The sequence below is a fragment of the Tenrec ecaudatus genome, chromosome 1, assembly GCF_050624435.1.
Source record: "Tenrec ecaudatus isolate mTenEca1 chromosome 1, mTenEca1.hap1, whole genome shotgun sequence".
Classification (NCBI taxonomy): Eukaryota; Metazoa; Chordata; class Mammalia; order Afrosoricida; family Tenrecidae; genus Tenrec; species Tenrec ecaudatus.
This window is the reverse complement of record NC_134530.1, coordinates 310,429,731-310,452,591: the sequence shown is the minus strand read 5'-3', so window position 1 is coordinate 310,452,591 and position 22,861 is coordinate 310,429,731. Positions and strand designations below refer to the sequence as shown.

The 22,861-nt window shown below is 41.8% G+C and overlaps 2 non-coding genes across 2 annotated transcripts; both read right to left on the bottom strand.

Annotated features, from left to right (window-relative positions):
* Positions 1 to 2,130: 2,130 nt before the first annotated feature.
* TRNAL-CAA (transfer RNA leucine (anticodon CAA)) lies at positions 2,131 to 2,236 on the bottom strand. Its single transcript has 2 exons — positions 2,199 to 2,236; positions 2,131 to 2,176 (listed from the first exon to the last, which is right to left on the bottom strand). It is a non-coding gene; the product is annotated as a tRNA-Leu (tRNA).
* Positions 2,237 to 6,337: 4,101 nt separating this feature from the next.
* Positions 6,338 to 6,409, bottom strand: TRNAM-CAU (transfer RNA methionine (anticodon CAU)). Its single transcript has one exon. It is a non-coding gene; the product is annotated as a tRNA-Met (tRNA).
* Positions 6,410 to 22,861: the final 16,452 nt, after the last annotated feature.

Genomic DNA, 22,861 nt, shown 5'->3' with positions numbered 1-22,861 from the left:
AACAAAGCCCACATGGAAGAAGCGCACCAGCCTGCGTGATCATGAGGCATAGAAGGGACCAGGTATCAGGCATCAAAGAACAAAAAATCATATTAGTGGGTGCCCACCTTTCTGATACAATCACTGAAGAGAAATGTGTGATAGCTGAGCAACGTCAGCTTTCTTCACCACATTTGCTTATGCATGCATTTATCTTCAGCGATCGTATCAGGAAGGTGTGCATCATGGAATGCCAATTTGATAGAAGTGTTCTTGCATCGAGTAAGTACTTGAGTGGAGGTCCAATGTCCATGTGCTGCCTTAATACAAAACCTAGAAATATGTGCACATAGATCTATTTCCCCACCATCCTATAGAAATATATTTACATATGTGCATGCTTGTACTTAGACCTCTATAAAACCCCTTTGCCTCCTAGTTCTTTTCTCTGTTTTCTTTTACTTTTCTCTTATCCTACTATCATGCTCAGCCTTCATTTGGGTTTCAGTAATTTCTCTTGGTTATGTTACTCTTGATCATGCCCTACCAGGCTTCTCACACCCTCCTTGCCACTAATTTTGCATCACTTGTTGCTCCCTTGTCCCCGGGTTGGTCAACACCAACTCCTTTCCCCCACCACCCCCTCTCCCATGTCCCATGTCCCCGTGGAACCATCAGTCCCGTTGTTTTCTGCTCCAGACTGTTCATGCAGCCTACCTTATCTAGCTAGATCTACAAAGATGATAATATGCTCCAAAAAACATAGTGTAGCAAGACAAAGCCACAAAAGAGAACATGACGATGACAACAACAAAGAAAACTAATGACCAAGAAAAAATAATTAAAAAGAAAAACCAGTAAATAGATCAAGGCTTGGTATTTTTTACCTCTAGGTGTGTCCTCCAGTAGAGTCCGATGGGATGTTACACTCTGGCTCTAAAGTGTATCCTTTGCACTCCCTTGGGAGCACCCTACTCTGCTTGGCCCACACCCATACTCACCCACCCTGAAATCTGTTACCCTGTTTTGCCTAGGTGTGGTGTCCAATTCCAACACTGAGCCTCCAGTGTTGTCCCCGAAGGGCCATGGGTCATCGAGGGATGTTGTGTCTCATAGTGGGATCAGCCATGTGGTCTGCTCTGTGCATTGGTTGTTCAAAGCGGGGATATCATCCTCCAGGCCAGATGGGCCAGGATGTGCTCCAGTCTCTCTTCCTCCCCCTTCATTTGCTCCCATGTGCTCTGATCAGAATGTCCCTCTCCCTGAGCTGCAGCTTCAGTGCTGTCTCTACAGTAAATTCTTCTAGGGGGGTGGGGGGGAGCCATGACTCCAATTTGTTACATAAATTATGCATCTCCAAATACAAGAGTTGAACAATTCCACAAAGAAGTATCATGTCCATGTTACAAAATTGAACTAATTGTTTCTTTCCTTTCCTTGTGTGCCAATCATGTATAACCTCACATTCAGTTCTCTCTCATGAAGCATACACTAGCAGCACTATCATCCATGTGCTGCCAGAGCTCCTTGGATAACAGAAATACAGTTCTTGCTTTGTGGGTTAACTTTTCTTCTACTGAGTAAATTGTTGCATTAGAAGAGATGCAAGTGATTGTCAATATCATGTGGAGCCTTTAGAAAATGTAAGTTTAAATTTTCTGAGTGGTAAACAAACAGGATTCTAGAGCTAAAATGTATTCTTAGGGTGCAAATCAACCATTTGAGAATATTTGCACCAAGAGCAAACTTTAGGAGTCAGGCAGGGTTAGAAAGGGAAGGAGGGCCGAAAACAGAAAACACAGAACAGATGTGGGATAGGTGATGTTATATTTTGAGGATTGCAATTCATGACAGAAGCCAAAATATTTGTTGTTGAATAGAAAATTGATTTGTTCTGTATATCTTCATCCTATTCCCAATAAAAAGTTTCTTGGAACCGGGCATAGTGAGGGTAAAAAAACTTGGACTAGAAGCAGTAGAAGGAGACTGAAGGAGACAGGAGACAGTGGGATGGAAAGAAAAAAATAGGAGTGTTGGGCCACCATTTGGGAGACCCAAGAAGGGTGGGGTTTAGCAGGGCGGGCGAGTGCAATAGAGTAAAACAGACCTCCAAGGCTACATAAATTGTTGAAGGGACAAAATAAACTGCTATGTCAGAAGTGGGATTCGAACCCACGCCTCCAACTGGAGACCAGAAACCCCAGATAAGGGAAGCTATGCTTGAGTCTGGCGCCTTAGACCACTCGGCCATCCTGACAAGCCTGGTGGGGATTATGCAGGATGATAACTGCAGATCAGAAGGTTGCTTCTTCCCCGTGGTGGGGCCCTAGCTAACCACTTCGCATTTTTCCTACTGACTTCCCTGAGTCAGGCTGAAACACACCCAGTTATTTGATCAACCTTAAGAAGTAAGGCACTTTGGATACAGATTTCATCCACTCTGGATTGTAACAGTCTTTCAGCAGCTTCCCAGGAAATTCACAATCTTTCACCTACAATGTATTTTAAGAAGTGATATTAGTTGGAACTGGGGTCCTGGATGAGAATAAATTATTCCTTACACAAAACTATTATGATTTTTTGTTTTGTTTTCCTGCAAAGGCTCACGATGGGCTTTAATATTATCTGCACTCTTCCAGTTTCCTCACCTGCCATCCCCCCCGCCTCTTTTTCCTTCTTGCATTCCATCTTTCCCCCACCTCTTAGTTCCTTCTTCTCCTGTTGCCGTTTTCTTGCTTTTATCCAATATAACGTCTTTTATTCTTTCTTCCGACCATGGAGTTAGGTCGTGGTTATAGGACATGTCAGAAAAGAAATAGGAAACCTCAGAGCCCAACACAACAAAAGTCTTTGTCTAAAAAGCTATACAAGGGCGGGGGGAAGCTATATTGACAGAGATGGTAGCGAGATGACAGATAGATCCTTGGTGATTGCTTAAGGTGAACGGTATTACCCTCTCACTAAAAAAAAAAAACAAAAACAAACTCCCTGCCATCCAGTGGATACTTTGTTTTTTAAGGCAGTAATCCTTCCAGATCACCCATAGTTGATTCAAATCCTCCTCACTTTCAACCAGCAAGGTTGCATCATCGGCACACAGCAGGTTATTACTAAGCCTTCCTCTGATCCTGACGCCACATTCTTCTTCATATAATCCAGTGTCTCTGATTATCAACATGCAGATTGACTAAGGATGCTAAGAGGGTATGACTCTGATGAACACCTTTCCTGATTTTAAACCATGCAGTATTCATTTCCTTGTTTTGTTGATCCATGTACAAATTCCACAACTGCCTCTTGATCCATGTACTAATTCCATATGAGCACAATGTAGTGTTCTGAGATTCCCATTCTTCTACAAGTTATCCACAGTCTGTTATGACCCACACAGTCAAATGCCTTAGCATAGTCAATAAACCACAAGGAAACATCTTTCTGGTATTTCTGCTTTCAGCCAACATACATCTGACATCAGCAATGGGGTACCTTATTCCACATCCTCTTCTGAATGTGGCCTGGACCTCTGGCAGCTCCCTGTTAATGTACTGCTACAACCATTATTGCATGATGTTTATCAGAATCTTATTTACATGCTGTGGGATACAAAAATACTTTTCTCCAGCTTTTCACCCCCAAATATAGGTCAGAACTAGGACACTGCTTAGAACTAATGTTAGACGACTGCCAAGTTTTCTCCCTGTAGGCATCAGCCATCCAGAGCAAACAGACCCTTTTGTCTGTCCCAGCACAGGTAGGGCTCACTCCCTACTGTTCAGCACAGTGGGTTGCTACCTCTGAAAGCTGAGAATAAATCATGTCTCCAGCTGAAGACAATCAAGGTTAGGCTGCCATCATGAATCTAGTATCTTCCCATCTTGTCACTTGTGTACCCTTAATCCCTCCTCTACCTATAGTGTGTACACCCCTAGAGAGTCCTCCTCCCTTTGCAGTATTGCCTATGGTACAACCCCTTCCTGTGATGTATGTTGTTACCTGTTATTAGGGGGCTTGTATGCTCCCACAAGATATATAAGCCTTGGTTAGAAATAAATCGTTTTCTCTCCTACCCTCTTCCTCCCCGCACCTCCACGTGGACCATCAAGAAGGGCTGAGGTGAGCATGTTACTATGAAATGTGTCTGACTCCTTTATTTTACTCTCTCACCTATCACGTCTACTATGACTTTACTATAATTTTATATATCTTAACTCTACAGTTGCACCTACGAACCCGTGATAGTGTTAGGGCTGGTCTCCCCTCACACCATGTGATGTTAATGATATTGTTGTATGATTCAAGCATTCTATTATTTATCTTTCTTTGGAATGGGTACAAATACAGATCTCTTCCAATCCATTGGCCAAGGAGATGTCTTCTAAATTTCCTGGCAAAGAAGAGTAAGTGCTTCCAGTGCGTCATCAGCTTGTTGAACATTTCAACTGTTGTTTCATCAGTACCTGGAGCCTTGTTATGGCTAATGCTTTCAGAACCATTTGAACTTTTTCTTCAATACCGTTGGTTCTTGCTCACATGTTACCTCTTGAAATTGTGGAGTGTCAGCTAGTCCTTTTTGGTATAGGGACTGTGTATTCTTTCAATCTGCTCTTTATGCTTCCTGCATCATTAAATCTTTTGCCTCTAGAATTTTTCAATACTTCAGCTCAAGGCTTTAATTTTTTTCTTGAGTTCTTTCAGTTTAAGAAATGCTGAACGTGTTCTTCCTTTTTGGTTTTGTAGCACTAGGTCTTTACAGATTTCTTTGTAATATTTGACTTTGTCTTTTCAAGCTGTCATTTGGAATGTTCTGTTCAGCTCTTAGACTTATCGTTGCTTCCTTTTATCTTAACTGTGTTACAATTAAGAATAAGTGCTAGAATCTCTTCGGACATTCACTTTGATCTTTTCTTTCTTTCGTGGCTTTTTAATGACCCCTTGCTTTCTTCATGTTTGATGGTCTTGATGTCATCACAGAGCTTATGAGGTCTACTGTCATTAGTGTTCAATGTATCAAATCTGGTCTTAAGATGTACTTGAAATTCAGGTGGAACCCATTCAAGGAGATTCTTTTGGCTTTGGTGGACTTGTTTTAATTTTCTTTGGCTTGAATCTGAATGTACATGCAAACAGTTGACGGTCCCATTTACAGTTGACACTTGGCTTTATTTGAGGTGCAATATAGTTGGCCATAGAGGCAGTCAACTTCATTTCTATGTACTCCATCCAGAGAAGTACATGTGTATAGTTGTCATTTGTGTTGTTGAACAACATATGTTTGTGATGAAGAAGTCGTTGATCTTGCAAAACTCTACCATGCAATTTCAGCTTCATTTTTAGCACCAAACCATGTTTTTCTACTATTCCTTCCTCTTTGTTTCCAACTTCTGCATTCCAGTCACCAGTAATTATCAATGCATCTTGGTTGTATGTTTGATCGATTTCTGACTGAAGTCTCTGATGATAGAATTCCTTAATTTCTCCATCACTAGTTTTAGTGGTTGGTGCATACATCAGAATAATAGTTTATAGACTGGATATTCTTGTATGCAGATAGATATTGTCCTATCACTGACAGCATTGCGCTTCAAAATTTATTTTAAAAAGTCTTTTTTTTAAGATGAATGTACTGACATTCCTTTTGAATCTGTCGTTCCCAGCATAGTAAACCATAAGATTTTCTGACTCAAAATGGTTGATACCAGTCCGTCTCAGCTCGGAACGTCAATGTTTATGCGTTACATTTCATCTCTTACAATTTCAAATTTTCCTAGATTCATACTTGGTACATTTCAAATTCCAATTAAAATTGATGTCTGCATCTGCTTTTTTTTGGTTTTGTTTTGTTTTGTTTGCACAGTTTGCACATAGAGGCAGCATTTACCCAAGGACAAAGTGCAGAGGGTTAGGAGAGAACGAGGAATGGAAACGGAGAACAAGAGGGATAAAAGGTTGTATGTTGAGGGGATGGATGAGTTGAACAAGATGATATGATTTGTTGAATGTACCTCTCTTTTTTTTAAAAAAAAAAGGCATGGTGACAGCTATGGGGCTGATATCGCATAGCTACCACTGAACTTTTGTCTAATTTTTATGTCTTGTATTTTCTTAGGCATGGGTTTTATAATTGGAAAAAGAATTGCTTTTAAAGAGAGACAATAGAGATGCTTTTCTAGATCTAACAAGACAGCAAGTCTCTGACTTGTGAAATCTAACAAACTCCATATTTTAAGATCAGGAAGGACAAGACGGTGTCGCTTTGCCTAACGCTTAGATAGTGTTTGCTTCTCTGGTCCTATTGTCAGGAATCTGCTACAGCCTTGGGGAAAATTTAGGAGACATCAGCTAATTCAAATAATAAACTTAGCAGAGGATGGTTTCGATCCATCGACCTCTGGGTTATGGGCCCAGCACGCTTCCGCTGCGCCACTCTGCTCCTTAACTGTGCGAGGATCTTCGGCGCATTCCTAATGTTTATTTCTCGTTGTCTTTTATGAATTTGATCTAAGGTGTTTCCTTTGCTTCCCCCCACCCCACCTTCCTCTTTCTTTTTTTTCCACCTTTATCTTCTAGCCTTGGGCTTTCGTCTCAGAGTACTCTACGTCTCCTTGCAAACTGTTACTGAAAAGCAAGTTCAAAGATGTGTGGGCTTTTGCAACTGAAGAAAACCGAAGGTCAGAATCTCCCGGGAACTCGGCGCTCAAACTCCTTAGGGTTTCGTGCATACTGATATCTCGAAGTGGATTTAGAATTTAGATGTTGAGTTTATTATTCCCCATATGGAGCTGTTAAGGTTGAGCTGAGAATTGAGTCGCGCCTTCCATCGCGCACGGACTGGCTGCAGTCGGAGAGCCCGGGGTCTTCGCGGGGGCCAGCGGGGCCTTGAACCGGGCCGTGGGTGCGCGGCAGCGAGCAAGGGAAACCGACGGTGAGCAAAAGAGAAGGAAAAGCTGGTCCTTCTGAGAATCGTCTTTCAGGAGGAAGAAGTAGCCTTGGTGACGACACCCTGCCACCAGGAAGTTCCGTGCTCCGTTTCCCTCCCGCAATGGAACTGCTTCCCCAGAGTTGTCGGGGCGAGCTCTCGCTGTTTATCGGATTGAATGAGAGACAAGGACGGAGAGAGAGTCTGAGGCCCAGGGAGGGAGGGAGGGAGGGAGGGAGAGAGAGAGAGAGAGAGAGAGAGAGTGAGAGAGAGAGAGAGAGAGAGAGAGAACGCATTGACCATCTGGGCTATAGGTATAGGATCCCAAAAAAGGTTATAATTCCTTTCTCTTTATGCTTATTGACCGGCTTTTGCCAGCGAGAGTGACGTCATTTAAAGCTTTTCCACGTTGCGTCATTTCTCAGGCAGCATCCTCCCCCACGCCCCGCCCCCTTTTCTTCCGATTCCTCCCATCTTCTCTCCAGGGGTTTGAGTCCCACCTCAGGCCTTACCTGTCAGTTGTGTTTCAGTTAGAGCTAGGTAACAGCCGGTATGGGAGCCTTTCTGGATTTGTAATGCATGGCAGTCAAAACTGACAAAGCTACTGGCCTGAAAGGACTTACATTCGAGTCCCTTTTCATGTGTTTCCCTCTCCCAGTGTTAACTGCGTCATTCCTAAGTTACCAGGAGAAATAGAAAAAAGATATCCAGGTAAAAATAGTCCGCTGGTGTTAGAATTACTAGGAAGTAGACCCCTTGACATTTCTCTTGGGGTGGTTCACTAACCTGGGGTGGGAGCAGGAGTCCAGAGGAGCCCCACTGGAAGGAACATCTTTGTTCTTCCACCTCTAGAGCAGACCCATCAATACCAAGTGACATGGGACTTGCATGACCCACCTGGTTGGTTTGGGCTTTGTGTTTTTAAGTTTTTCTTGTAAATTAGATGAAGGCTTGGAGAGCAGATCATAGTTCTTACAGTCAACAACTTACATGAACTTTCTTTCAAGTTACTACTTCTAATGGGATCCTTTCCAGAGCAGTGGGTAGCGGTCGCTCGGCACTCTCGAGTGCTGGCCTCCGGGATGTGCAGACTGAGGTTTGTGTGGTTCGTTGGTCTATTGTCTTTTCATTCGGGCTACTCTTCTTTCCTCTGGCAGAGCAGGGACCCATGTCTGCACCTTACGTGGCTGCTCCTGAGATGGTAAGATCCCAGCTGCTTCTCAATTCAATTAGATGTTGGAGCACTCGCTTTGTGAGTTACATGATACCATTTCACCTTGGTTTCCCAAGACTCTGCTTCTGATCCCCTAGGCCCTGCGACCTGTTTCCTCAAGACATTTAGTTATGTCTAAAAGTTTTCAACACTGACTGGATGGCAGTGACTGAGAAGTTTTCATAACTTTCCCTCCTATGATCTCCACCATTTTCATGGATTCATTTACAGCAAAGATAAGTACACATATAGAAATGTCCCTTGTCAAAACTCTATGTATTTGTGGGTGTAAATACACATTCTCCCTCTCCCACCTGTTTAGCCTGAGTGTCTAGCCAAGCATCTACTTATTCATAGATCTTCACTATTGCAGGATTGTGTGCAAAACGGTATTTGCCTCTGTTCCCTTTAACTCTTGCAAATCTTAGTGTCTTCTCGTGACTCCATATTTTTTCTAGCTTCCTTCTGTCTGCATATATTTTTTCAAGTTAATACTTTCATCCAAGTTAATACTTGTCTATGTTTTAGTCTAAGACTACTCCTCACTCCCTTCGCCTCTCCTCTTTGTTAATCAACACAGAATGTTTCTTTTCAGGTGAAAACCTATTCTTGAAATTTAAAGAAAATCATTTTATTAGGGGCTCATACAGCTCTTATCACAATCCATACATACATCAATTGTGTAAAGCACATTTGCACATTCATTGCCCTCATCATTCTCAAAACATTTGCTCTCCACTAAGGCCCTGGCATCAGCTCATTTTTATAATGGTGGTTTCACGGTATTTGTCCTTGGGTAGGTTCATCTATGTTGTGTGGTGTTTTGCAGAATCCTTGTGATTCTTTAACATCATGTAGTATTCCACTAAGTGTACAAAAGTTTACCTTATGGATCTTTCCACTGCTGGGCATTTAGGTGGTTCCCGTATTTTTTCTCTTGTGAATTGTGCTGCCATGAACATGGATGTGCATTTATCTTTTCATTTTGTGGCTCTTATTGCCCTAGGCTATGTACCAAATAGAGAAAATGCTGCATTATACAGTATTTCTATTCCCAACTTTTTGCCAACGTGTGGATGTGTAACACCATGAAGTGTCTGTTCATGTCTTTTGCTCATTTTCAAAATTTGTCTTTTTCTTGTTGAAGTTTTCTATACATTTTTAAGGTAGGCCCTTGTCCGATATGTTATTGTCAATATTTTCCCTAGTCTGTGGTGTCTCTTTTACTCCTTTGGTATTTTTATGCACATGTTTGTCTGACTTTTAGGAAGTTCCCAGTCATTTATTTTGCCTTGTGATGTTCGTGTGGGGTTTATTATTTTTAGGAATATATGTATACCACGAATTAAGGCCACGAAGTCTGACTCTACTTTTTTTTCATTAATGCTCTGTAGAGTCCTGGTTTTTACATTTCAGCCTTTGATTGGTTTTCAGTCCACTTTTTATATGGTGTGAGGTAGGGGTCCTGTTTCATTCTTCTGCAAGTGAATATGCCGTTTTCCCAGCACCTCTTGTTAAAGAAATGATTTCTTCCTCATTGAATGAGTTAAGGCCCTTTGTGAATGATCAGTTTTCTGTAGGTGGAGAGATTTGTCTCTAGTTCTCAATTTGGTTGCATTGGTCTATGTAGCTATCTTTGTACCAATACCAGACTGTTTTCATTACCGCGCTGTGAAATTGAGAAGTTAGAGACCTCCTCCTTTGTCGGTGTTCTTTGGTAGTGTTTTGTTTATCCAAGGTCTCTTTCCTTTCCACATGAAGCTGGGGATTTGTTTTCCATCTGTTTAAAGAATGATCTAGCAGAATTCTTAATATTAGAAGTATCTGTGAAGGAAAAAAAAGTATATTGTAAACAATTTTCCAGTCCTGATAGCAGAATCTAGAACAAGACCAATTTTCAACACATTAAATGTGTGACAGACACTGAACCCATGTAAGTCTTTCTCCAGATCTCTAATAGCTCTGGTTATTATATACCCTAAAGAAGGCTGGCAGAAAACCATGGCACTATTTCAAAAACTAGGTCTGGGTGTGCTTCTAGACCCCAATAAGCATGCATCATGTGGCCACAAAAATGTAAATGGTCATATAGCCAGAGCATACCATAAGTCACTGGATTTGCTCAGACACACTAAAGGATAAGATCAGGAATCCATTTTACAATGAGAGATTCCTCCAGGATAGGAAACATGCAGGGCCAAGAGATCTAATCTAAGTCAGCTGCATAAGCATGTATTCCAGACCAGTGTTGTCAGTCACCGTGTGTCCCCCGTTCCTCTGTCTCAATTGAAAACTGCTGATTAAAGTAAGTCCTTATGACAGCTGTTCTCAACATTCCTAATGCTGCGACCCTTTCACACAGTTCCTCATGTTGTGGTGACCCCAACTATAAAATTCTTTTCTTTTTTTTTTTCAAAAAATTATTTTCGTTGCTGCTTCATAACTGTAATTTTGCTACTGTTATAAATCGTAATGTAAATATCTAATATGTAGGATGTATTTTCCTTTTTTTAAATAGTATGCATTTTCATTGGTAAAAAATTAAACATAATTAAAGCATCGTGAGTAATCACCAAACAAAATGTAATTATATATTGTGAAATCATTCTTTATAATTACAAATAAATGAAATTTTATCTTGAAGCATGGTGTAGCATGGGTAATAATGTCTTCACGCTGGGTCTGTGTACTTTCCGCATGTGGGTGAACCAGCCTGGAGCGGACAGAGGAGCGGTGTCTCGGTTCCTAAGACCTTGGGAAAGATGTGTTTTCTGATGGTTTAAGCGACACCTGTGAAAGGGTCTTTCGAGACCCCAAAGGGGTCGTGACCCACATGTTGAGAACCTCTGCCTTTCCATGACTAGCTGAAAGAGGAAGAAATCCAAGTTGTCTTCACAAAGGGGAAGCTTGGTGTGTAAATGCAAACACACATGGTCTAGAGCGCAGTAGTCCCACCCTCCCGTCCTTAATGACACGTTGAGGGGAAACATCAAGATGGATGGCGTGTCTTAGAATTTCTTAGTAAGAAACTTAGTTTCAAAAAAAAGAAAGAAGAAACTGAGTTTATGTAACAAACACCATACACTGTGTGACTTTAAAAAAGGAAATTTTCCATCAGCAAAGCTACTCTCTTTGTCACCTCAAGGGGACAAAATCCTCCCTAGTCTCTGTCAGCTCTGCTTCTCATGGGTATTAACCGCCATTCCTGGGGAGCAAGTGGATCGGCATGGACTATTCTCTCTCCTTCAGGGTGCGACTCTCTTTGTAAGACATGACTGGGCCAGAGGAGTCTCTGAGGACCAGTGCGGCTATGAATAAAAATGCAGTGACTCAAACCCATGCCGAGGCACCTTGGAAGAAAGCGCTGATATGATCTGCATCCTCCGAAAGTTCCCAGCCTTGTAAGCCCCATGGAGTGCGGTCCTACTTTGCACCCAAGGGGTTTCCATGAGTCAGCACTGACGAAACTGCAACTGGATTATTGGTTTGATTCTCCTTAGAGAGGATTAGGGCCCTGCACTGCCACGTTGTTAACTTAGCTCATAATATCTGCAAAACAAACAAGGAAATTGATGCACTTATTTTCCAGAGCAAAGTCACATTCATGGATACAAGTGTCAAAACTTCAATATATCTTTTTTTTTTTTAACAATTTATTGGGGCTGATACAATTCTTTTCACAGTTCATACATATACATACATCAATTGTATAAAGCACATCTGTACAGTCTTTGCCCTAATCATTTTTTTCTCTTTTCTTCTTTTACATTTTATTAGGGACTCAAACAACTCTTACCACAATCCATACATATACATACATCAATTGTATAAAGCACATCCATACATTCCCTGCCCCAATCATTCTCAAGGCATTTGCTCTCCACTTAAGCCCCTTGCATCAGGTCCTCTTTTTTTCCCCCCCTCCCTCCCCATTTCTCCCTCCCTCATATGCCCTTGGTAATTTATACATCATTATTTTTGTCATATCTTGCCCTATCCGGAGTCTCCCTTCCCCCCTTCTCTGCTGTCCCTCTCCCAGGGAAGAGGTCACATGTGGATCCTTGTAATCAGTTCCCCCTTTCCACCCCACTCACCCTAACTTCAATATATCTTTAGGGGGACTTTTATGAACTGAACTGTGTAGTGAAGGACTCAGTATGTATGGAATATATATTGGTAACAGTTTTGTGGACATTGACTTCACCTATACAATTCAATAGTTCAATCACATCAAGAAGAGTTGTGTAGTCATCACCACCATCGGTTTGGAATATGTACTGAAGGCCTGACACCTCTCTCTGTAGTTATGATGTGCTCAGCATAAACATGTTCTTTTATTATACTGATGAGGTCATATCAGAATAGGCCGGGTCCGAAATCAACATAGCAGAACATACAGAGACACGTGCAGGGAGAAGACAGTTGCCATTGAGAATGGAGGCAGATGAGCCTGCAAGTCCAGGAATCCAAGAACTGCTCTCTCCTAGAGACTGGATAGATGAAGGTCTTCCCCGGGGACCCAGGCTCTGAATTTGCACTTCTGGCCCTTCTGAATAATGAGAAAATAATTTTCCATTTTGAAAGTTATGCACTTGTGGTATTTTTGTAAATCTTACTATTTGTGTTCAGAATTATCTATCACCCATGATCTTTGCTGCTTTGTTTGGCAAAAGTACTGGACTATATAAGCAGAATTTCTCAACCTCTCTCAACATCTGGCTTCGAAATTGGTTTATCCAATGTTAGGCACTGGGATTAGAGGAAAGCATGGAGCATGACATGAAGATAGTACCTCCCTGCTTGGTCTTCTATTACGTCGCTCAATTCCTGAAATATCCCATGGACAACTTGACTGGTTCGAGGTTCTTCCAGGGGACCCGGGCTCTTGGTCTGCAGTGGATTCCGAGGACTACTATTGGTGACTGCTGTCCCCCTTGTCACATCAGCTTTTCCATCAGGAGTGTAGTCCATTTACTGTTTTGATTGTTTTTTTTTTCTGTTTTATTATCTAGAATAATATATACACAGGGTCCTGAGAGATTCACATACATACCGATGAGCTTTTTTCTTTTTTTCTTTTTGACATGTATATCCTTTTGGTATTAATTTACATCCAGTTTCCCATTTTTCCCTATGAGGCTAGTGTATTTTTCTTAGATCCATTTCTTAAATTGCCACAATTCTTTTCTTACTTGACATGCCATGTCTCTTAATATACCAAATGATATGAATGCATGGATCTTTTGCTGAACACTCATTTGCCACATTAAGATTCTACTTGCCCCTGTATTGCAATACTTAATAACTAGTGTCTTGTAAGACCTGCCAGCATATTGGCAATTACCTCTCTATTTCAGTCGAACATACCTTTGCTATTTTGGGTCCCATGCACCTCCATATCATTGTAGAACCAATTTATCAACTCTATATTATATATTATTGAAATTTATATTGGAATTTCATTGAACTAACAGATCAATTTAGGAGGCTTTCATATCTTTGAGATTAATTATTATTAATAAATGTGATACATTTCTCGGTTTATTTTCATCTTGAACGTCTGTCCTGGTGTTGGCCATTCTGTCCTTCTAGCTCTTCCAACAGTACCTAACCACTCTAACAACTTCTCCTATTTAAAGAAATTTTGTGTGTTCCACCTGCTAGTTATCTTCATCATTATATAAAAACATTTTCTTCTTCTTTTCTTTAGACATTCATTTCCACCATGTAGAACACTGGCAAACATGAGGATCTCCAATCAGGTATATGAATGTTTTAACTTAGGTTGTACCATTCATATCTCAGCTGATTTTTTTTGGGGGGGGGTGTTGTTTCTCTATGCCTCTCCTTTCACCTAAGAACTTATATTTATGATTTTCACATTCATATTCCCCCTTCCAGCAAGTCCAAAGTCAATATATGCCATGTCCCCCATGACAATCACTACCTTATTAGATTCAGGAATCTTGAACTAAAGGTGGGCATGAACTAACCCCTTGGCATATTAATAAGCAGGACATTTTTGAATCCAGAATGTTTGCCAATGTGTTTCACATTTATCTAAGTTTTTGTACTCTGAAGGAGGGTCATTATGAGTCAGCATTGACTCCATGGTGAGGTTTTTTTGGAAGTTGCGTTTAAAAAGAGTTTTCTATACATCATCGCCATCAATTGTAGTGCTCTCTGCTGCCTACTACATTCATTATTTGCTCTTCAATTGCCCCTCGCTGCCCAACCCCCGGGCCCCCTCTTCATTAATCTGTTATTGGGTCTGTGCATCATTCATCCCTTCTGTGCTTCATAACCTGGGAAACATAACAGAAACAATTTTTTTAAAAATAGAATAATAATATAAAAATAAAGAGTAAGAAAGAAAAGACCATCTGCAATATTAAAATAGGGGGGGACAAAATTAATTTCTGTTTTGAATCAAGCGAGAAATATATAAGGTTAAAGCAAATTTAGGTTGGGTCAAGAGGGAGGTCACCTGACCAAGTATCATTTCATACCGTAGTTCCATAAACCATAATCAAGTTTACAATAATCTCCGTCTGATAGGAAAGCGGCTCGTGAAGGACAACTTTCAGAAGAGCCCTGATACCACACTCTTCTCCCCAGATGACAATTATTAAAGCAATCATCCTATACAGATAGAACTAGACAGATATATTTTAGTCTGCAGGCAGCAGAGCCAGTGAGCAATGGAAGCTAGAGAAGACAGGCCGCTCATGGGTGACGTCATCTCTGACACATACTCACAAAACCAAGTGCGTGTGATCACACAGTAGAATTAGGATGGACAACTTTCTAATTGATAGTTGAGTGTCAAGTCTGATGATGCTGTTCACTTTCCAAAAAGTTATAAAATTTTTAATAAATATGTACTGTTCCCTAGGGAGAGGAGAGCAGGCACTCAAGGGGCCTGTTTGAGTAAGTGAAGGAGGGGAGAGTGACCCTGTGGTTTAGTGCGGGTCATGGGTGGAAGCAGGATTTCATACGCAGACAGAACTTCTTTCCTTTGAACTGCCTGCCATGGGCAAAGGGAGGGAGGGAGTCCATGAACTTTCTTGCTCTCATATGGGGCAAAATGGAAAGAAGGAATTGTAGGCTTAAAAGTTGTCAGCAAGTTAAAGATAAAAATGAAGACAGATTGTTTTAGGACAATGCTATCAGAATATACAGCATCTTCTGTTTTCTTTTTTCATTATTACTTTGCTTATTAGATTGCATATGTCTAATTAAATCACAAGGAACCCTGATGGTACAATGTCTTAGTATTCAACTGCTGAATGTGACTTTGAATGCACCAGCCCACTCACTCGTCAGGAGAAAAGACCTGACAATTTACTTCCATAACAATTTCAGCCTGGAAAATCTTCTGGGGGCACTTCTCTGCCTGACAGGGTCCTTCTGAGTCCCAACCAGCTTGATGGCACAGAACCAAGCAGCAGCAACAGTCACAACAAGGAAGCCTCATTTAGATTAAGTAAAGCAAGGTAGTATTTTTTCAATCAAATCCTGTACAGTTAGATAGCTTGAAGCCAAAATTCTTAAGGAAAGTATTGATCCATTCACAGATAAACACCTTTTTCTCTTGCCCGTCTGTCCTCATGCTGTGCAGGGAAGAGAAAACACACTCCAAATGATGAGACCTGTTCATCGCCATAAAAGGTGAAAGTCAAAAGAGCAGTTGCAGTGAACTAGAAATATAATAAATTCATTCAAATTATAGGATACTAAAGAAACATTTGGGAAGTGACAGTATTATTATTAATAGTACTGCTGTTATCATCAGTATTTTAATAATTAAATAATTTTATTGGGGGCTTGTACAAATCTTATCACAGTTCACACCGACATCCATTGTGTCAAGCACTTTTGTACATTTGTTTTCCTCATCATTCTCAAAACCTGTGCTTTCTACTTGAGCCCTTGGTATCAGCTCCTCACTTTTCCCTTCCCCCTGCACGCCTCCCTCCTCCTATTAGTATTATCATTACTGAGAACAGGAGATAGACATTCAACCTAACATTAGATGTTAGAGAATACTAGGTCAGAGTGAGTTTGTTTTTTTTAATGAAGAAAGGGTGAGGGAGTTGTAGTAGTTTCCAAAAGAGGACATTTTTCTTAGTTCAAATTCAGAGATTGCAAAAATGTCTCCTACACCCAACACTGGTGCCTTTCCCAATAATGCCTTTAGAAACAAATTTACAGTTGTGCATTGGGTGACAGTTTACAGAGCAACGCATAGCTTCACATTCAGCAATTCACATAAGTTGTGATTCAGCTCATCATTGCAATCTCCTCCGCGTCTCATAACGATTCTACTTCTTTCCTATGTTTCTTGTATCCATTGTTCCTCCTTTAAAAACCTCCTGAACTGTGTATTTGGGTAAATTCTGCCCTTTACCTCGTAAATGAGTTCAGTTCTAGGCTTGAAGGGTGACTAAGGGCCATAGACTTAGGGTCCAACTAGTCTCTATTTAACCAAGAAGGCTGGCCTTCTGAAATTCTCCTGAAGTTTCTTCTAAATTAGACCCTTCCTCTCCTCATTGCTTTCACACAAAGAACCTGCGTCGTGTTCTTCCTATGCCATTCCCCATTGCCCCTCTGCTCTGCCCAACTACCTGCCCACCTTTCTGCGATCATGGATTGCTTCCAGTGAAAATGCCCTTGAGTGGATTCAGCCCACCCCGAGTGGGACTCTCATCTTCATTTCCTCTGCGGTTATGCACATTAATGGACTATTCAACGAATGTACAATGTAGATGTTAAATGATTTGTTTTAATTTTATTCCCCTGCAAGACAAACAAAACTAGGACCAAGTTCAAGTCTCTAGGTGTTTCATCCAATTTTGGGGGAGATGCTAAAAGCCGTCAAAGACAGAGATTTTTCTAGCTCTTCTTAGAAATCCCACCCTTTCACAAACCAAATGAGAGCGCTGGAGACAGCCCAGTGGTTCAATCCAGCGAATAGTCCATGGTTCAGCTTTCACTGTTGAAAAGCTACTTCACATTTTTTTGGTCAGACACCTCTAGATAGAGAAGATTCCTGCTGTCCAACTCTCTGGAGGAGTTTTGAGGCACTGTTTAAGGGCATGGGACCTCACATTTTTGTAGATTTCTATTTCTTTGGGAGCGATCATTTCACTCTTCTCTGGAGGAGAATTGACCTTGTAAAAATGAGATAATGCGACCCTTCTCTGCATACATGGTAACACCACATGAAAATCAACTTTTTGTCTATTAACCTTTCAAAGTCCTTCAAAAGTCCTGCACAGGAGCGGGAGAGGTGCACAGAAACCCATTTTCAAATTTAAATCATCTAAATCCCAGGCGAAGGAGAGTACTTTATAATGAAAGGACTAATGGACAACCAAAACAACTTCAAGATGTGCTTACATCTTCACTTACCAATGGTTTGTGTGCCAACTGGGCAAAGCTCTGTACTAGGATCTGGTTTAAGACCTGCTACTCATCTCTGAGAGTTCATATTCTAGTAGGTCCAACCCAATCTGCATTGCACTCACAAGAGTATTTAGCAACTCCTCATCAGTCACAGAAATTTAGTATGAATAAAGAATAATCTGATCACAAATTAACTTTTGTGTTCCCTATTGTTCAGGATCCTAAATTCCCTTGTGAAGCATAGGAGTGGTTCAGTGAGGGGAGGGGAGGAACAAAAGGCAGACTCCCAATGCCTGAACAGGGACTTGAACCTTGCACCCTCAGAGTAGAAGGCTGATACTCTATCAGCTGATCTATCAAGGGCCCTATGGGAATACCATTTGGGATGATCAAGAAGAGTTTGAGGAAGAACTGCATCTCCCCCAATGTGTGCCTGAATCTTCTAGACCCCAGTATTCCAGAATGGGTTACCACCAAGCAGACATGTCATTGCCACGTAATTCAGTCATTAAAAGTGAACTCAAGCACACAATTGCAGGAAGAATGAAGATTATTTTACAGCGCCTTGTTCTTGAAGAGGGATCATCGGTCTGGCCAGAATTCCTCAGTGGCCACATTTACTCTTCAGACTTCTTTGAGGCGCAGTCAGTGGGGGGGCGGGGGGGTTGGGGGGTGGGGGTGGGGAGAAGACCATGTCATGAACAACTGGAAGAACTGAGTCCTCGCTGAGGTTCATTCCAGTGTGGATTGGTTCTTGAGACACTTTCTGAGCACCCATGGAGACAGACCAGGAAGGCAAAATGCAGCAGCTTAAAAAGGTGGCTTGAGAGGAAGATAGGCTCAGCCTTGTTTCATGAGGAACTGTGTCATTTTGGACTGCCTAAGAGCGGGCTACTTAATTTTGAGTGAATAATGCAGCTCTCATTTAAGACACCATTTATTGGTTTTTCTCTATATAGAGACAAATACAATTTTGACAAATATGCAGAAATAACACATAAGAGTCCTTTGTTATCTATGGTGACAATGATTACAAAAACAGTGTGTGTGGCATTTAATCATACAAATTAAACACAGACCACAGGCATTTAAAATATCAGGATATATATACACCTGGGGAACATATTTTATATATTACTGTGGAAGAAGTACAGCCAGAATGCTCCTTAGAAGCAAGGATGGCAAAAGTTAGTCTTACATACTTCGGACATGTTGTCAGGAGAGATCAGTCCCTGGAGAAGGACGTCATGTCTGGTAAAGTGCAGGTGCAGTGGAAAAGAGGAAAGTGCTCAATGAACTTGATTGAGACCATGGCTGCAACAATCAGCTCAAGCATAGGAATGATTATGAGGAAGGAGCAGGACTGGGCAATGCTTCATTCTGTTGTGCGTGGGTCGCTATAGGTCGGAACAAACAACAGATGTTAATCAGAGATCATTTTGACTTGACTTAAAAAACAAATCATCGCACCTACAAGGTTGGATTAATTTAGTTTTCCCAATTTCCAAAGAGCATAAAAGATAGATGTTCTCATTCTGTTATCTGAATTTCATGATATTTCAGATATCATTTTCTTCTCTCCAAGTTACTAATCAGAGATGGAGGAAAGGATAGGATGGGAGATGAGATGGGTCTTGTGGTGGAGACATAAGATAAAGGGTTGATGAGGCAAAATAAGGGAGGAATTGAGAGGTTTTGCCTGGAATGGGCTCAAATCAGAAAATGTGTTGAATTTGGTGTATTCCTCTTGTAACCCCAATCTCCATAGCTACTTTAACTGGGAAGTGTTTCATGACATTTAATGTCTGTTGTTTCAGGATGGCCAAGTGGTCTAGGCTCCAGACTCAAGCTTCAACTTCCCATTAATGGGCTTCCTGGTCTCCAGGTGGGGGTATGGGTTCAAATCCCACTTCTGCCATGTTTATTTTTCTTCTTCTGCCTATCTTGAGAAAAATTTCACTTCTGAGTTTATAACTTCCAAAGTTTTTTCCCTCACCCTTCCCCCAACGCAATTGCTCTCACTGACCAAGACACAGCCTCTCTCTTTGGCCACATCACCGAGTATTGTTCCCACTCACATCAGGTTCCCTCCAACTCCAAACGCACTGCCATCAAGTCTACTCTGAAACTACATTCGGTGCAGGTTAGAGTTACAGCCTTGGAAAGTGACAGCAAAGGTTCTACCCTGTCCCGGAGGGTGGCGTTGAGTCGGTATGGACTCCATGACAGAGGGCTTGGAGTTTGGCTTAGAAAAATTGCAGCGGCATGCTACTGGCTTCTAGTGGGTGGATAGATAAAAGGGGTGCAGCTAACCACCCTCGCCGGCTACTGAGAAGAATCAGATTGGAAATGTTGAGAAATCCTGGACTAGAAGGAACATTCTCCTTGTCTTAGAATCACTGTAGGAGTCGTTTATTTGATTCTGTAGATGGTTTGAACCAGTTGTCGTAAACGTGGTGGCTTAAAACAACACAAATGAATTCTCTTACATCCTGGAACTCACCAGCTCACGATGGAAGCATCATCAAGCCTGCATTCCTCCAGGGACTTCAGAGAGACCATTGCTTTCCTTGGACTTCCCAGCTTCTGGAGACACGTGTATTCTTTTTAGTCATACATCTCCAAACAAGGAGGCCTCTGTGTGGCCATGGCCTGCTCTTGAGTATTCTGGGATTTTCTGGATTTCCTCCTTGGAAGCAGGAGACACTCTCTCTTCCAGCTCACTTGCTGAGGGACCCTCTACTGACAAGACACAAGGCACTATGCTGATAGACTCCTTGCCCTGGGAATTGGAGAAGCCAAGTGGAGACCCCTGCCACCACTGAGATGCTTACAGCACCACTGTATCCAAATAATTTTTACCCACTGGCCTGTTATCATCCTGGGTTTGGCATCATTACAAGTGTTTTGTGAGTCTGAAGAGTATTTATAGATTGGTATCGGACTTATGGACTTGCTCTGGACTGTGCTGGGATGTTTTCTCAATATTCATTTACTCTTGTATATAAAACTCTCTCCTATACACAATAAATTTCTATGGATTTGTTTCTCTAGTCAACCTAGACTAACACAGCATGTTTTGAGTTAAGCAAAATATATATGATATCTGAAATTAAAATTAAATTAGATAGAACACTTTAACTAATCCCGACTCAAGGTCATGCAGCTGCAAGCAAAAAATCTCCCTTCCTGTTGTCAGCGCACATCTTCCTACCTCAAGCCCTATATATCTCCCAATGCCTCACTGACAAGCTGCGATTTCCCTGACCTCACTTGTTGGGTCTCAGAACTCAAGATGCTCCTGGCCCTTTCTCTGCTCCCCCTTCCCTCCCGGGAGCCCTTTCGCTACCCTAATGAAGCCGATGTTAACCTGACGTTCTTTGTCCCAATCCTGTCTCCGTTCAGTGTCTCAGTGTTGACCTCTCACGGGTAAAACTGCCCCGATAGGTTTCCGAGAGTCTTGTTAGATGCCATTGAATTGGTTCTGACCCAGAGCAACCTTTTACACAACAGAACAAAACACTGCCCAGTCCTATAGAGCCTCCCAATGGTTCCCACGCTTGAGCCCATTGTTGCAGCCATGGTGTCACTCCATCTGGTTGCGGGCCTTCCTCTCTTTCTCTGGCCCTCTAGTTGACCTAACGTGATGTCCTTCTCCAGGGACTGGTCTCTCCTGACAGCATGTGCAAGGTACGTGAGACAAAGTCTCGCCATGCTTGCCTCCACAGAGCACTTAGGCGGATAATTGTTCTAAGATGTCTGGGTGTCCGCTCCGCAGTCATGGTACTTTCAGCATGCTTCTCCCTCACCACGACTCAAACGCACCGATTCTTCCTCAATCTTCTTTATTCAATGTCCAACTTTCACATGCGCGAATCACGACTTGGGTCAGGCATCCCTTTGTTCTCAAAGTACCTTCCTTGCTTTACAACACTCCAAAGATGTCTTGTGGAGCAGACTTTCCCAGAGTAACTTGTCTTCTGATCTTACTGCTGCTTCCATGAGCCCTGATCATGGATCCAAGCAAGACTGAAAGGTTGGCCAATTCAACGTCTTCGCCATTTATCATGATGTTAAATGTAAGTCAAGTTGTGAGGGTGCTTGTTTTCTTCACATTGATTTATAATCCACACTGACAGCTGCCGTCCTTGATCTTCATCAGCAAGTACTTCAAGTCCTCCGCAAGTACTTCAGCAAGCATGTGAAGGCATCTGCATATCACAAATTGATAATTAGCTTTCTCCAATCCTGATGCAGAATTCTTCTTCATAGAATCCAGCTTCTCTGATGATTTGCTTAACATATAGGCTGAACAGTATGATGTGAGGATAAAACTCTGATGCACATTCCTATATTTAAAAATGTTTCTTGTTATTGTTTTAAATTTTATAAATCATTTTATTGGCAGCTCTTAGAACTCTTATAAGAATCCTTACATCAATTGTATCAAGCACACATACATGTATTGCCATCATCATTTTCGTTTTCTTAATTTTGAAACTATTTTATTATCTTTCCTGGCTTGAAACCATGCAGTAGTCCCTTGTTCTGTTCTCACAACTGCCTCTTGATCCATGAACAAGCTCACATGAGCACGGTGATGTGTGATGGATTTCCCTCCTTCCCAAGGCTCCACATAGTTTATGATTCACACAAGTGCCTTGGCATAGTCAGTAAAACACAAATAAACACCTTTCTGAGATTTTCTGCTTTGAGCTAAGACCCAGCTGACATTAAGAATGATAAGCCTTGTTCCACGTCTGCTTCTGAATGTGGCCTGAACCTCTGGCAGCTCCCTCTCAATGTCCTGCTGCTACCGCTGTGAGGTAGATGATCTTCAGCAACATTTTACTTGTTTGTGATCCCCGCGGTCCTGTTCTTAATGTGAGCGTTGTGTTGGATCCCCTTTCTTTGAAATGGTACAACTTTATTGAAATGGGAACGAGCATGGATTTCTTCCAGTCACTTGGCCAAGTAGCTGCCTCTCAGATTCCTGGTTGAGAAGAGCAAATGCTGTCGAACATTTCAATTGGGGTTCCAGGGCCTTCTTTTTCCGGGGGGATCGGCTGCTGGTTTCACACTGTGGACCCTGTGAGGCAGCTCAGTGAGTAGGTCTCCTGGCAACAGCAGGAGTTCTCAATTTGTGACAACTCTCTGCAAACTTACAGTCATGCAGTTGAATTCTGATTCATGGACAGAGTACAACTGCCTCTGTGGATTTCTGAGACAGTAACTTAGCGAGGACAAAGCGCGATCTCTCTCCTGCGGAGCGGTAGGTGGTATGGAACCTTCTCTGGAAGGCCAGCTTGAGAGGACTTGAGGGCGGTGATTGACAAGGGCGCTGG